A 17909-nucleotide genomic window follows, 5' to 3' on the forward strand; every position below is an offset into this window, starting at 1 on the left:
GCAGGTTTCTGGCAGCAATGGAGAATGAGGTATCACTTAACCAGAAGCCCATATAGGCAGGTAATAGGTGGACAAAGTAGGGTGCAGGTTTATACATGGACTGAGAAGGTTTGGTTGACCTCTAGTTTATTGAGAGTCGATCAGGAGGATGGCTATTGGATTAGGTAAATGTAAACACGTAGTAACAAAGACACAGTGAGGCTTTCAGAAACAGATAAGCTGAGGCAGTCCAGACTTGGTTCATCTCTTACACAGTAAACAAGAATATTAAGTATAATTTATAACGCTTAAATTGCAAAACATAAATATGTCATTGTCATGGCATTTATATTCAGCTGCTAAATTGATAATATATTTGGTATTTCAAAAGGTGAAACTCCTACTTTTAAACAGTACCAGACCTGAGATTCTTAGGCCTTTCAGAATTGATGGCAGAATTTCCAAATCAGTCTTGACTGGGTGGCATGTTTTGCCAGACAGCAACCAATCATTGGCTGAAATCAATACAACTTTAAGCATCTTATTATCCATTTGAGTGGCACGGCTAATAAATCCTACAGGACTATTCAATACAACTGAATAACACAATTTCATTTTGATTATTCATTAAAATATGCACTCACAGAGTGCACATTAATATACATCTTTGTTGGAGACCTTCCAGTAAGTAAATTAGAACATTTGTTTAACAAACATTATCAAACCACTTAAGATATTAGCTGACTTTCTTCTCAGGGAGGAATCTGATGGAAGCTACAGATTCCATGCTGAACACCTACCATTCTAATTGTAATAAAGAAATACGAGTTCTGAATGGCAGAGGAGTGACCATTCTCAACAAGATTTATTTCTTTATAATGGTAAGGAAAAAGCCTGTAACGTGAACTGTGATTACATTTTATTTTACTCTTATGCAGACTAAGGAATTTAATGTTACTGGCTGTAGCATTTCATCATTGTTCATGTAAAACTCTTTTTAGGTACTATTTCAAAGAAGCAATTAATCCATTTAAAATACATAGGTTAATGGTTGTGCAAAGAGCAAGTCTATCAATGAACAACTGAGCAGATTAAACCGGTAACATAAACTCTTTAGGGACAAGAGAAAGCTTCACACCCTACGTGTTAGTCTTCATTTGATAGTTCAGCCCCAGTTACGAACTGTGACAGTATTGACCTGAATCCATTTTTTCACCAGCTTTACTGATTTTCCTCTCATGTCAATCTCAATGATTTTCTTTGGCAATTTATTCCAAGCATTTGTTTCCCTGTGCCTTATAAACATCTGTCACTTTGTTTGTTATAGGGAATCGATGGTACTGTAAAAATTTTCCTTTGAACATAACAATACAGGAACAATCTGTGCCGAGCATGATGCCAATTTAAACAGCACATGCGCCTGCTTATGGCCTATATCCCTCCATTCCCTGTCTGTTCATGAGTCTAGCTAAATGCCTCTTAAACTTTGCTATCATATATACTTCCACCACTTCCCTGGTAGCCCATTCTTGATATCTACCTATATATTTATATATATTTAAAAAAATGTCTTTCCTTACAAATCTCCTTTAAATTTTCTCTCTCTCACCTTGAAGTCATGACTTCTGGACTTCGTGCTCAGTTCCCAAATCATGAAGATAACTATGCGGTATGCTTTCTTTGCCACCCTGTCTCTCTGCATTGCCACTTTAGGAAGTGTTGGACTTTCACCCCAAGCTCTCACCGTACATTTTTTTACTTAACTTTTCATATTTTCTGCTTTCACCAGCTAATGGTATTTGCCTGGAACACTGTAAACTCCACTGCTATGTTTTTGTAACTGTAAAAATAATTGAAAGAGACACGGTAGTGTAGTGGTGAGCACAATGCTTTACAGTACTGGCAACCTGGGTTCGATTCCTGCCGCTGTCTGTAAAGAGATTGTACTTTTTCCCCTGGACTGCGTGAGTTTCCTCCAGGTATTTCGCTTTCCTCGCACTGTTCAAAGGTGTATGGGTTGGTAAGTTAATTGGTCATTGTAACTTGTCCTGTGATTAGGCTTGGGTTAAATTTGGGGTTGCTACGGGATGCAGCTTGAAGGCCAGAAGGGCCTATTCCACGCTGTATCTCAATAAATAAATAGAAAGCAGGGGGAGCCCAGGGATAAACACGTGTACTTCATTTTCTACTTCAGTGAGCAATGCACATATGATGTGGTGGGATAATGATATCTGTCATTCATGTACTTTTACATATAACCCGGAATGAATTGTGTAAACAACAACGAATACTTAATCAAACAAAATTGTGTAAAAAAAGCAACAAATGCTTAATCAAATAAAATATTTACAATGTTACTCAAATATTATTGAAATCCATCATTGGGGATATCTTCAAGAGGGGGTTCCTCAGGAAATTGGCATCTTTCATTAATGATTCTCACCATTTGGGAAATGCCTTCTACAGGTTATGAACACCAGTGAGAAGGTTCAGGTGTCATGCTGTGCTCTCCAAGGACTGGACCAAGGTGCGAGGCACAGCAGGCTTGCGCTGTCACAGAGGTCACTGGCACCGACTCGACCCAGGATCTGCGGATGTCAGGCCCACGACTCGACCCAGGATCTGCGGATGTCAGGCTCACGACTCGACCCAGGATCTCCAGGCGGAGGCTGAAACAAAAGGTTCAACAAAGGAATATCAACAGCGCCTTGGAGGAATGACTAAGTGACATTCTTTCCAACACAATGACTCCGCTGAGGCACTAAACAAGAGTCCTCTTTAAATAATCATGAAATGCAGGAAACCCGTGCCAGTCACAATTAGCTTGACCAGATTAAACCAAAAACACAGGAGCTTAACTGCTGTAGTTAAGATAATGATTAGTAAATGCAGGTGATCAAGAACCCTAGAAGGTCAATGCTCTACGGCAAGCCACGAAGCTCATGACAGCTGAAGCCTGAAACCCCAAACTTAATGATTCAGGAACAGCTTCTTCCTTTCTGCCATCAGATTTCTGAGTGGTCTATGAAACTATCAATACAACCTTACTGTTTATTTTCTTTTGCACTATTTATTCTTTTTATAATTTGAAGAAATGTTATGTCTTTGCACTGTTAAACTGCAAATTTCATATCAAATAAGGCAGTGATAACTATTCTGGTCCTGATTCTCCCTAAATATATTTAAATATTCCACATACACCAAATCAAAGTTTTTCATTTCTGAAGAAGCTTCCCTCTGTCAATTTTGTTTCCTTCTGTTCTGGAGAAGAGCTTGGTTGCTCTCTTCCATGTCCTCTATTCTTATCCCCATCACCAGTTATCCAGAATTGGTTGCAGTACTACAGCAGCATCTGAACAATGTGCAAGGCCACAATGTAATCCTTTCAATCTTTCAGCATTAATTTCTTTGTGTTCTATTCATTCACTTTCATAATACAGTTTAGTAAGATTGTGGTCAAATATTGTTCATTTAAATGGGCTATTTAAATTGGTGCTTAGTAGCTTACCAAGTAACAATAACGATAATCTTTTAAAAACTCATTAACTCAGGATCTTCAGTTGTATTTTTCTATGAGATTATTATTTGTGTTTACTTAGCACTTGAAGCCAGTTACTATGAGATTAATGAATCATCGGCATCATATTTATTTTTATTTACAATGATCGCAAATTACTCCATACAAGTAAAGGCATTGATCGAGTTAGGAAAATATGCAACAACTCAATGTGCCAGGCAATGTGTTGTTCATCTGGCACAATATTAATAATGGACCAGGGGTTTCCAGGATTGTGTATGATTGAATTTCCTCCTTAGTACTTCACACTGAGCTGGGAAAATCAATCAAAAGTAGTTTTCATATTGTGGGCATAACTGTACCACACACTTGGAAAGAATTCCAACACCTCTATTATTAATGGATTCATAATTCATTTTCAAGTTTGAATCTCTTTTCTACTGATAAATCAAGATAAAGAGGCAGAATTTTCAGACAGGGCATTGCTGAAACTGGAAGGATTAAAGCACGAGATGAGATGAATGAGGAAGAAGCACTGAGGTATATAAAGTACAGATTCCAGTGCAAGAGCAGATGTTAGGGGCCTGTTGGTTGAGCTGCAAGGAAGATTAATACATCAGACTATGGATCAAGTCTGGGCTGTGAGCACATTGATGGAACTGGTTGCCACTTTGAGGCTGAAAGGACAATGTCAACCTGTGTGCAAAGCCCACTATCAAGTTGCTTGACTCCTCCAGACTTCCTGACATTAAGCTGTGCAATATCCATACGTACCCTTACTCATTGAAGTCCTCATCTGTCATTTATTGAGCAGAACCTGTGAACAGTGTTCACCCTCAGTGTAATGGCATCAGGATTGGCCTTCTTCTCTGTCCTAGAGGTGGTGATCTTTGAACGTAAGAAATAAGAGCATGTGGCCCAGCAGGCCTGCATCAAGGCTGATCTTCTACCTCAGTGGCATCTTCCAGTAATATTCACTTAATATGCAGAGATCTATCGATCCCTGTTTCAAATGAATACAAAAACTAAGATTCCACAGATACCAAGGTCGCGGATTCCTAAGGTTCACCACTATCAAACTGAAATAATTTCACCCCTTATTCTCTAACTATGTCATCTGACTCATGATTGGTCTCTCTGTGACAGAACAAACCGGTGGAGGAACTCAGCTGGTCAGCTGAACCTGTGGTGGTGGGGGGGGGGGGGGTGCAGGGTAGAATTGTAAATGTTTTTGGGTCGACCAAGCCCTGATACAGAGTCTTGACCTGAAACAATGACAATTCCTTTCCACTATCACCCCGCCCCACATACTGCTTCACATTCCAACAGCTGCAGACTCAATGTGACAGCTAACCAACGCTCTAGATTACATAGCATTGTCCTCTCAGCTCTCTGTTGCATGTGTGAAATCAGATGAAGCTGGGTCTTCCTCATCTCTGCCTTCTTAATCCTCTTCTCCTCCCTGCCCAGTCTGCAGCTCTTGGGCGGTTGTGAAGAAAAAGGCTCAATGGTATACAGAGGATGAGAAAGCAGGGAAGAGTTCTTTCCCCTTTCAGTATTTTGCATGAGATAGGCAAGTATCTCATTAAGATTTTATCACCATGGCAGATGGGGACAGGTAAGGCAGATCTTATCAAAATCAATAGACTTCATTTTCAAAGTAATTTTACAGGGGATCTGAGGGGTAAGTTTTACAGAGAGAGCGGCTGCCAGTGGTGATGATAGAATCAAATACAATCATTATCTTTAAGTTCAAAATAAATATATTATCAAACTATAAGTCAACAAGCATTCAAAGTAGAACAAAGAAATACAATAGAATCATGAAAAATCTACATACAAAGACTGACAAGCAACCAATGTGAAAAACAAGACAGACTGCAAATATAAAATAATATATATATTAATAATAATAATAATAATAATAATAATAACAACAACAATTTTTTAAGAACATGAGTTGTAGCATCCTTGAAAGAGAGTCCATAGGTTGTGGAATCAGTTGAGTGTTGATGTGAGTGAAGAGACACTTGTTTTGAAAAGGCAAAGGAAGATATGATCCTTGGGGGGAAATTGACATTACTATGGATAGGCAAAAAGCTCAGCATGGATGTGATGCATCAAAGTGCTTGCTTCTAAGAGAATCTGACTCTATGACTATAATAACCAGTTGTGACTACAAGTTGGGAGAAGGGGTATAAGTTTTATTAATTCTATACCGGCAGGGTAAAGTGCTCAAAAGGTGCTAATAAATGCTGATTGATGTAAAAACCTAGCAGCTGACTGATGAACAGTTGCAAAATCAATGGTGGATAAATCTAAGGTTACATTTGCTGGATCTGAAATGTGGAGACAGCTCTACTGTTTCTGACCACTTGTGTGAAGTCCTTAGACCTGCTGATCTATATCCTGGAGATCGGACTCCTGTAATTGCACTCTACAGCAATCTGCTCCCTTTAGCTTCTCGTTTGCTCAGCCATGTGTCTGAATACTCTCCTGACCCTGCGCATTGCCTCCACCATGCATCCTCAAGACCAGGTTCTTGCTCTCTTCAATACCTCCCAGGCTAAATCCAGCTCCAAAACAACTCCCAGAGCTTTCTTCATATGTAATACCTCTTTCAACAGGGCAGTCTGGCTTTAAAATAGTGAAAGCCAGCTTTAAACGAAGTATTTGCTTTGAACATTTCTCTTTTTCCCCATCAGCTTAGGCATCCAGTCAATCAACAATGCTAGCTGGGCACAGAATACATTTTAATGAGCAATTAATACAAACATGCAGTGCTGTCTGCAGTACTTCAAAAAGTCTTGGAGTAATTGCACATCATAATGCATGTGCCTCTTTTCAGGAGCTATATATATCCGATGGTCTTAATTCGAAGTGCATAACAGGCTCTGTGTGACAAATTGAAAGCATGATTTGTTTGCTTTGCAGCAACCATTTTCCTTTGACAGCAAAGGATGCAAGAGGAATGGAGAAGCCAGTAACACTGGATAAGACACTAAAGCAACAGGTACAAGATGGGTAACTGCACATGATATGGAAAAGACTGCTGGCATTATATTCCATTGATTAAGTGCACAGTGTCTGGAAATTGGCATGAGATTGGATCTGATGCATTGTCCAGAAAATGTATTTAACTACATAGCAACATAAAGAAAGAAATATGAAAAACAGGAAATCAGAATTTGGAAACTGAAATCTGCATGAGGAAATAGGAGATGTTTACTAGGATTGTAAAACTAAGGATTGTAACACCTAAAACTAAGGGAGATCTACAGGTGAGAGTTGGGAGGACCTCCTTTCAAAATTAGATGGGGATGTCTCCAAATGAAAGAAGGGGATGTCTACTCAGAAAAATGGAGGCAGGAACATATGTGAGCTGTTACGCTTGCTCCTAATAAAGAAAAAACTGGCATGGGTAAATGCTAGCTCATTTTATTTGTAACACATTTCAACCAGCATGTGTATGAACAGCTCACCAACGTCAGTTCTGGTTCCAGGGTGAACGACCCACGTTGCTCATCGGGAACTGTCGTTCTTTATTATGTAGACGTATAACAACACATCTTTCCCCTTTAAAAAAAAAACAAGCACAATACTATGTCCTCATAAACCGACAAGGAACAATAATCCTATCCAACAAATATTAACTTCAATTGCATTGAGCAATAACACTCCCTTCTTCACTTGTAATTGTACTCCCTTCTTCAATTGTAATCAATCTCTGAGGTGGTTTGGTGATCCTTTTTGGTCTGAACAGATTTGTTTCGACAGATATATTGTTTTCATTTGCTATGTTAATATTAGTGTCTTTCTGAGAACTCTGATCAACATGTTCATTTTTGATATCTGCTGGCCCCTTTGGCGTCCTGACTGTTGACGTGTCCCAACAATGGGTTTGTGCTTGTAGTCATAAATTCACATGGTTCCTTCTCAGAGGTGTGTCTTGCTCCAGATGGATCTGGTGAGAATGTAGAGCTACTTCCTCTTGTATCTACCCCATCCTTGCTCGGACCGTGTGCCAAGATCGTGATCTCGGACTCACACCTGACCCCAAGGCTTCAGGACTGGTAAGCTTTTTTTGCAGTCTTGTCATGATGCTGCTTCTATTGTTCTTTCCCTTTCTCTTTTGCCAATTTGACTATTCAAGCTCTTTAGGTGTCAACAGATTTTTGTACACCGACAGGTTGGTGCATATGCATCAACCCATCAGCATTTAGGCTGGTGAAAGTCCATTCTGCAGTGGTGTACTTCGATAAATCATTAGATTTCTGTGGAAATCCTCTTATCCATCTTGTGCTTTCTTCCATGAGGCCTTTTGCGACCTTGCCCTAGCTCTCTGTTAGGCCATTAGATTTTGGGTGATGCAGGCTTAAGGTTACATGTCAAAGCCCCCAATCATTGGCAAAGGATTCAATTCCAGAGCTCAAAAATTGAGGACCATTGTTTGATACATCTTTACATAGAACTCCATGCCTCTCAAACAAAGCTTTCAGGAAAATGATGACTGCTTTGCTGGATATTGATTGCAGTGTTACAAAATCGGGGTAATTGGAAAAGTAGTCTATTACAACAATATGACTCTTCCCATTACAATCAAACAAATCCACTTCAACTTTGAAGTATGGCCTGTCTGGCACAGGGTGTGGAGTAAGCGGTTCTGCTTGCTGCTTTGGCTGGTAGGTAAGGCATATTTCAGATGAAGCAGTGGTTTGGCTGATGTCTTGATTCATTCTTGGCCAGTACATCACTTCACGAGCACAATGTTGTCAGGACACTGAAGCAGGGACTCAATCACAGACCAAGTACTGTCCGTACTGTGGTATTTACTGAGTAGCAAATCCAGAGGGGCAACAAAATCGGCATCAAAGTTTAGGCAGAGATCAAAAATTCCAGAGAAATCCAAAAACCAGAATCGGAAAACAGACAGAGTCTATATTCGGACAGCAGAGTACAGATACAAATGCTGAAAAGGCTCAGGAAAATTCACTGGCTCAATCTGGCAACAAACCGCTGAAAACACAGGACTGAAATACACTGAACAATAAACAGAGAGGCAGGTGATAGGTGGAGCACAATGAGACAGAAGTGGCAGCAGAACAGGTACTAATGAGCAACAGGTGAGAGGTGGAGTACTCAGTGATACAGGGGCCGGAGAAGAGCAGGACCAGGGACAAGAGCACATGGCAATACGAAACTTTGTGGAAAACACACAAAAAGACAAAGTTCAACTGCAGATACTGACATACGTTTACATTTTTCCTCTCCACGTGCCCTTCATGTACTTTCTGAAGCATTTCCTTCTGTAGTGACACTGGAATCACAAATCTGTTCCCTTTGACAACCATTTATTCCACTACTGACGGTTCAACTGTGCATGCCCAATAATCCTGAATACACTTTGGACGGTCATTCTTCATTGTTGGCCATCCTTTCTGTATCATTTCTTTGGGTACTTTCATTGTTTCATCCATTCCTGCTGGTTTCCTAATCTTCTCAGTTCTATCAGGAATACGGGAATGGAGGTGATAATCATATCAACATAGCCCTGTATATCAACATTACTTCTTAGTCATTCTTGTTGTCTGCTTGAGACAGAGTATCAGCAGCAAACGTATATTTTCCCAGTGGGTAGATCATCTTCATGTCATATTTATGCAACTTTATCAACATGCGCTGTATCCTCATGGGACAGTCATTCAGTGGTTTGGCCATAATTGAGACCAATAGTTTATGGACTGTCTCTACTTCAAAAGTATGTCCATAGATACGCTGATGGACCCTTTTGCATGCATATGTGCCAGCAAGAAGCTCTTTCTCTATCTGTGCATAGTTTGGTTTCACATTTGTTAAAGCCCTTGATGCATGGGCCACAGGTTACCATGTGTCAACATGCTACTGCAGTAGTACTGCACCAGCACAGCCATACTGGGACGTAGCAGCCGAGATCCTTGTACATCTTTCCGGATTTTCAGACTTCAGCGTGGGCTCTTCAGTTAGGACTCTTTTCAGCATCTGGAAAATATATGTTTGCTGCTGATCCAGATCACGGACTCCAGGCAAGATGGAAGTCCTATACCTGAAGCCCATCCAAAGAATCATTCTAATGATGGGTTGTTGTGTGGAGCCTATTGAGGATGGTGCCTTGTGGAAATATTGAGGGGCTTGATCAATTTCTTGTGAAGACTGGTTCCATTACCACTTATGATCAAGCTCACAACTTATGAGTGACAAAATTCAGTTCAGTTTTGCGTGTTGCAGTTGAAACCAGGAATCCAGCTGATCTGCCCAAATTGGTTGAAGGTTTGAAGCGTCTTGCCAAGTCTGACCTAATGGTCTAGTATATTATTGAAGAATCCAGTGAACACATCATTGCTGGTGCTAGTGAACTTCAATTGGAAATCAGCCTGGAAGATCTTGAAGAGTTCCATATTTATATTCCTATCAAGAAATCTGATCCTCTTGTTCCTTACTATGAGACGGTTTCTGAGGAATGTAACATGATGTGCTTGTCCCAACAAACTCAACCGTCTGTATATGAAGGCATGAACATTATCTGAGGGCCTACCAGAAGACATTGATTAGGGTGAGATCACTGCCCATCAAGAGCTCAAACAGCAAGCCAGGTAACTTGCTGAGAAATATGAATGGGATGTCACTGAGGCCTATAAGATCTGGACCTGATGACACTGGTCCAAATATCCTGGCTGCTGTAACTAAGGGAGTCCAATATCTAAATGAAATCAAGGACACTGTTGTCACTGGATTTTAGAGGGTGGGGTACAATTTGATATTTGTGATGTAGCCCTACATGCTGGTGCTATCCTCTATGGTGGTGGTCAGATCATTCCTACTGCTTGGAGATGTCTATATGCCTGTGTAATGACTGCCCTACCTTGAATCATGGAACCTGTCTACCTGGTCAAGATTTAGTGTCCAGAGCAAGTGGTTAGTGGCATCTATGGTGTGCTGAACAGGATACGTGGTCATGTCTTTAAAGAATCCCCCTTCTGAAGCCATGTTATGCTTGTTCTTAATAAAGACAAACCTAATATAGGTGAACACAGGCACATTTTACTAGGAAAACTGTTCAACAAATATGTGAGTGACCAGCTCACCTTCATCACTTCCTGTTCTGGGATGAACTGCCTGCACTGCCCACTGGGAACTGAAGTTCTTTATTACTTACACACATAATAACACAGGAGCAACCACATCTTAAAGTAAGTGTGACCAACACATGAAGGAAGGAGAAAAATCAAATTCAATAGAGCACATGGAATGTAAGGAGTTGTAGAAAAATTAACCTGGGACTAAAGCAGAACTGGTCAAAGTTACTGTGTAGGATCAGTGTTGAATTTCCTTACCGTTGTAACCCAGCTGTTCTGGATCCTGATACATGCTCATTTCTATTGTCAATTACATTTTATATAATGTACATTCCAATTATCCAAAGAGAACTATTTTATTTTACATTTCTGTTGAAAGATAGAAATTGTAAATACCTGAAGAAATGCTTATCAGAGTTTGAATTGTTGAAAATGTAATCACTGAGAAAGACAACACTGGAAACCAGACAATGCAGTGGTTGAGATGGATGTCCCTTCACTCTGAGCTAGGAATTGATTCAGGACATAAACAATGGGCTTAAAATGTTGCTTCACTCTGATGATGTGCGAGGGTTAGAGCATTGAATATTGCTGCACAGTACAGGAATTCTGGCCCATGTTGTTGTGCTGACCTTTTGACTTACTCCAAGATCAATCTAACCCTCCAACATAGCCTCTGATATTTCTTTTATCCATGTGCCTATCTAAGAGTCCCTTAAATATTCGTAATGTATCTGCCACCATCACCACCCCCGGCAGTGAGTGCTACGCTTAAAGTTCATTGCCATTGTTCCTGATACTTCTTGCATTAAAGTAAACATTTCAACCCATCCAGCTGACTGTATTTATGCCCTGTACACTGCCTATCCTTCCTCTCTCTCTCTACATGCTGAATTAACCTTTATACCAACTGCCCCATCACTCTGGTCCTTTCCCTCTGCTAACCTCACCTAAACTCTCCACAATGGCTCTAACAAACCTGAAAACAAGGACATGGGTCCCGTTCAACTTCAGGTGTAACCCATCCCTTTTGTACAGGTCATATCTACCCCTGAAGAGATTCCATTGATGTGCAATGTGATTAGATTAGATGCGAAATGAGTCTAAACGACCATAAGCCATCTTCTTGATGGTTATAGACATTCACTGGAGTGTCACAAATCAGTAAACTGACTCAGAAAAGATAAGGAAAGGCCTATGGAAAGAAATGGATTTGTCTCACTTCCACAATAAATATTCTGAGATCATTCTTAGGTTATAAATCTGTTGTGAGTTTCCCAGCTATTCTGTGTGACCACCCTGGAACCACTACCCATCCTTCTATTCTCTCCATCTTACGAACATTTCAGCCTTCTGTCCAACTCACCACAAACAAAACAGGGTATGATGTGGGACAATTCCTTCCATTGCATTAGATTGAACCTTCGATTCATCTGACCAATCAGTGTTGCCACTGTGAGAGTATGGGTTAGAATGCCTTCTGTCTCTGGTACTCAGGTTCCTTCCTAAATAAGCACAAGTGCCAGCCAAGTTAACCAATTAAAAATGATGACAGAAGTACAATGGTGAATTGTTTGCTATGTGTTGACAGTCAAATTACTGTGCAGCTATTCCCATGGTCTACAGTTAGACATGTGCATAAATCATCTCTTAGAATGGAGACAATTATTGTGGGAGAAACCAGAGACTTGTGGGATTATGATCACACTTGTGTACCAAAGGTGAAAGTACAAAATAAATTATAATACTTACGCTTACTCATTCAATGCCTAAAAGAAATAAACGTCATTAATTCTTCTGATTCTGTGGCAAAATAATCTGCATGAGGAATGAAATAATTTCACTGAATGTACAAGCAGCTTGAAATGTATAAAGCAACTCTTGAAGGTTTAGTCTAATGGGAATGACCTGGTAGAAGTGGTCATTCCAGGACATAGATCAGAACTTTTTAATAAAGTGCTGTACACAGGGCCTTTGTATTTGCTGAATAAGGATAATAGATAACCCAAATAAATCAATGGGAAACAATCCACTCCCTTGATCTTACTCACCACGGAGTCACTCAATTAATGTAAAATGTTTCATTAAAAACAACTTTGTTTGCTTGTGGTATCAGTTGGCCCTCTGGTGTTATTCCTTATTGGGGCACGTAACATAGGTTGTCATCAATTTCAGATATGGCCCAAGTGCGGAGTGAGAGACACTGAAGCGTGTCGATAGTTCACAAACTTTAATGTGAACAGTGTTAAAGGGAAAATAAACAATAAACGCAAGGCCAAACAGGGCCGTTAACTAAAACTCCCAAAAGGAAAACAAAGCCTACACTGTGGCTGGAAAGAACATCTGAATATTAAAGGAATACTGTTAGTCTTCAGAGTCAGTTGACTCGACAGTCCAATTTCTCAGGCTAGGCTGAATGCAAGCATGCAGTGAAGTGTTGCTATGCTCTGTCCAAGTCTCGACAAGCAGTACAACGACAAGTATGGAATTAAATACTATCACAATTGGATAATATTTAGCTGACACATGCATATTCACAAGCGCCATTGTCGTATCTACTGTGCTGCCGAATCTGTGGTCGTGACATAGGCAGAGATAGCTAAAATGTTTTTTTTTATTGAAGGTGATTATCTTTCAACTAACTGGTAAAATAATGTCTTGTACCATATAATATATTCAGTTCTTAAAAGGTATGCCAATTCTTATATATTGTACTTCACATAATAAAACAAGTCATAACCTATTCAAAATATCAACTAATTATGTTCATAAAGTTTTACCCTCACATTGTGCTTTTCACATGCTAAAGTTGCTATGCTGCTTTCCAGTGGACTTCCCAGGTTGATTACATTTTCAAAATCACTTTAACTTGCTCACACTGAAACTCACTAAAGCATTTCTTTATATTTACAATGTCTGCCTATGAGCGCTGACATAAATTTGTGGCTATTTTGTCTTTCTTTTGATTGATTATTTGGGTGATTGCATCTATTAACTGTATATGGACATGAGGTTATAAAATCAACTAAATATTTGTGGGATGCATATAGTTATAAATCTACACAAACATATATTGACGAACTCAGTTCCTTATTTTGCTGAACTACAAGCTCTTCATTTATATTATAAGATGTACTTAACACCTCTGAAACATTGACTACAGACATTAGTGCTTTTAGTACATCATGTCTCCAAATAGGTTTTACATCCTTACAACAGTCTCCAGCTGCTGCATATTTGTCCCGATCCTGCTAGATGACCGTAAGTGTGTTGCCATGCTCACATAGTCTGAAGTTATAATATTTGATGAGAGCTACATCTACATCAACTATGGTTTCCACCAAGGCAGGCCACAGTGCCAAATTGACTGCTTATGGTGATGCATCTGCCTAGACAATGTGTCCAAAGAAGCCTATAAGTTGTGGCCTTTACATTACTGTACTGTTGTAAAGTTTAGTGATGGTCCTCAGTTTTGATCCCATGCTTGTTGAACTGCTTGCTATTAATTCACTTTCCTCTGCACTGATGCCTCTATCATAAGAACAGAGTGGGGAGGAAGCACACCAGTCATGTTACTTTTCCTCTGCTATTCTAACATAAGAATACCATTTGTGTCGGTAGAGCTTTTTACACACATTCCTGTGTAATTAAGATCTGTTTTTTAACTTTGGCCTCACTCTTTCAGTTATGTTGCAGGTTGAGACTAAGACTATCACCAAATCAGTGCTATTACTTGGAGACACTAGAGCAGCCTTTCTCAACCCTTTTGCCCCGGAGGAACCCTTGAAATAATTTTCAGATCTCAGGGAACCCCTGCGTAAAATTATTATATCTACAGCTCACAGTACGTTAGTGTGATCAGTAAGTTATTGATATAACAATCCAAAAATAATTGCCAATGCTCTTTTGAGTAGAAAATGAATTTTAGACAACCTTTCTTGAAAAAACACAGGTAGTTAAGCTTAGCTTACCTTTCTTGAAATTAATCTCTTTCTTTCCCTTTCATAAATTTTAAAAACTCGTAAGGCAAACTTAATACATTTCTGTTAAATAACTGCTTTAAGCGAAAATGGGTTTTAATTTTTCTAATGGTAGGCTCAGTAGATTAAATCTAAATAAAGGTTGTAAATTGATTTTAATTAATACTATTTACAACATGAAAAGTTATTGACAATGTTGAAAAGTAAAGTTACTAAAAAGCATATGCCAAAGCAATATGAATAAAAATACAGCCTAAGACACAATTTTATGCAAGACTTCGAAAAAACATTTTCTTAAGTGGCGTGATCAGGCTCAAATATCGGCCTAGCATGTGAAACCTGTACTTGTTTTTTGCTGCACAAATACTCAATTCTAGGTCAAATTTGAGAAAAGCACACACAGATTTTACCTTAATCTGAAATGAGACAATTTCTATCCTTGCTCTTGACGCTTTTTAAACAAGAAAAAGCTTGCTCACACATGTAAGAAGTTGAAAACTGCAGCAAAATGTCCATTGCTTTCCTTTGAATGGCAGGATACTCTTCTTTCACAGAAACCAGAACTTGTTCAGGGGCAGGTAAGTAAGTTTTATTGGGAGGGAGAGGTTGATGTCACAGCCTGACTTTGGCAAATCCATTCAATGCTTGGAAAATGCACTTCATGCTCCTCATCAGCCTACCATCCTCACTTCTGTGCAATATTACGCTCACTAATTATCAATAGCCTCGCCTATCTCGCATCTAAAACTAAGAATGGACTCAATCAAACAAACATGGTCCTACTGCGCACTGTCATATTGGGCAGAGAGACCGCTAATGAGATTGCTAATGGGGTGGCTCTGTCACTGCCCACCACTAAGAGTGCTAGCATCGTGCAAGTTCAAAAAACACCGTCTATTTTTCAAAATGATAATTTCTCGTGGAACTCCTAGCAACCTCTCACAGAACCCCATAGTTACAAATCAGGTTAGTGATCTTCAGTATACAAGTGTAGCACAGAATGTTACAGGTGAGACAACATGATTGGTAACCATCTTGCTTCCATGCAAACCTGTGGAAGTTGTCTGCTGCAGAATCCAATCCATTGTTGCAAGAAACAAAATCAAAGCAGAAACAGAGGCTGAGCTCACATTGGCAATGAGGCTGCATCAGAGTGCTTTCTATTCATGTGCATATTGTTGATTGTATAGAACTCCTTTATCAGGTTCACAATACTTTATGATTATCCATTGCCTACAATCAGCAGTCAAAGAGTATATATTCCAAAAGTCAAAGCTATTCTCAAGGTCCTCACATCACTAAAAGAGATCACAAAACTCTTACCTTCTTTGCGTAGGAGGTTAATGTACTGAATGCAGATGATGCCTTAATGTCTGGGTGTGGGGCTGCTGCAATGTCTTTTCAATCTTTAGATCCAGATGAGAAGGATCTAAGTAAATTATTTGCTATGCCTGGGAGTGAGCAAAGGTAGTGATAGCAGATGGGGCTGAACCCCCTACCCTAATAGGAAGATAGAATACCATAGTTGAGCGGTCTGTCATTGATTCTGTTATGGTTATTATTCTATAGATTTATTGAGCATGCCCACAATAAAATGAATCTCAGGGAAGTACATATATGGTGACATATATGTACTTCAATAATAAAATTCACTTTGAATTTGAAAAATGGTGCTCTCTTAGCCTCTCTTCCATGTGCCCTGAGAGAAGCTCTTATACCATTTGATGACAACTCGGCATTTTTGCCATGATATTACCTACCATATGTTGATTTCATCTTGTCCTCAAGCAATTCTGAGCAAATATTGGGGCTTTCAATTTCTGTTACAGGCTGTATTGGAGTTTGTAAGATCTCTTTGTAGGACAGTTGGTGGTGCGCAATCATTTGTGAGTAGAATTCTTAATAGCAAGTTGCTTCTACCTCCTACTTTTAGCAAGATGTCCCCTCAGTTTCGAATCTGAACTGGAAGCATTAGCAAAGGCAAAAGAGAGCTAAAGGAAGTTGGCAAAGGCATTTATGGTGTAGCTTTGTGTAAGGTCTTACTACGCTGCTGCATCTCTCCTTGTTGCTTCTCTGATCGTCACGGGTGAATCTAGTCCTTATGCTGCTTTGTCAGACCTTTATAGCCTTCATTAAATTCTTGTAGCCATTGATTGTACCTTTTCCCAATTAAACTCCATACAGAGCTGATCTCCTGTGGTGAACTACATATACCTGTCTAGACACGTCCCTGATGACTGCTCCTGTGGCTCCTCCCACAGACCCCTGTATAAAGGTGATGGAGGTCTGAGCCCGACCTCTCAGTCTCCAGGATGTAGCATGGTGGAAAGTGCAGGGCACAGAATATCAGAACTTTGCGCTACTGGTCATGCCTAAACTGTGCACGCCTGTGCTATTGGGGCTGGACTTCCAGAGCCATCTCGAAAGTGTGACTATGGCATATGATGGGCCCCTCCCACCACTCACTGTCAGGAATCCTCAGTTTGGTGGGACTTCGCCATATACCCAGTTACTGCACACACACACACACACACACACACACACACCGACCCACACGTCCCGCCCAGCACCATAACGACAGCTGTGCTACTGACACCACTTGCAGCCTCTCCACCCTCAAGATCCCTCCCCCATCGCTGTTCGCCAACCTGACCCCCAACTGTAAACCGGTGGCAACTAAAAGCAGGAGGTACAGCGTGGGGGACAGAGCCTTCATTCAGTCAGAGGTGCAGCGGCTGCTCGGGGAGGGGATCATCGAGCCAAGCACAAGCCCTTGGCGGTCCCAGGTGGTTGTTGTTCGGACCGGGCAGAAAAATAGGATGGTAGTGGACTATAGTCAAACCATCAATAGGTTCACGCAGCTTGACGCGTACCCCCTACCCCGCATCGTGGATATGGTCAACCAGATAGCTCAGTACAAGGTGTACTCGATGATAGATCTGAAATCCGCTTATCACCAGCTCCCCATCCACCCAGAGGACCGCCCCTACACCGCCTTTGAGGCGGGCGGCAGGCTCTATCACTTCCTGCGCGTCCCATTTGGTGTCACAAATGGTGTCTCGGTCTTCCAGAGGGAAATGGACCGGATGGTGGACCAGTACCAACTGAAGGCCACATTTCCCTATCTGGATAACATCACCATCTGTGGTCACAACTGGTCGGATCACGACGCCAACCTCCAACGATTTTTCCAAGTGGCCGAAGCTCTGAACCTTACTTATAACAGGGACAAGTGTGTGTTCGGAACCACCCGACTCGCTATCCTTGGGTATGTCGTGGAAAACGGGGTCATTGGCCCTGATCCCGACCGTATGCGCCCCC

General features: G+C 40.5%; 1 pseudogene; it reads left to right on the forward strand.

The window, feature by feature from the left end:
• Positions 1-10513, forward strand: part of LOC140727257 (elongation factor 2-like) — a 75300-nt pseudogene extending 64787 nt beyond the window's left edge.
• Positions 10514-17909: the final 7396 nt, after the last annotated feature.

Source organism: Hemitrygon akajei, chromosome 5, assembly GCF_048418815.1.
Source record: "Hemitrygon akajei chromosome 5, sHemAka1.3, whole genome shotgun sequence".
Lineage (NCBI taxonomy): Eukaryota > Metazoa > Chordata > Chondrichthyes > Myliobatiformes > Dasyatidae > Hemitrygon > Hemitrygon akajei.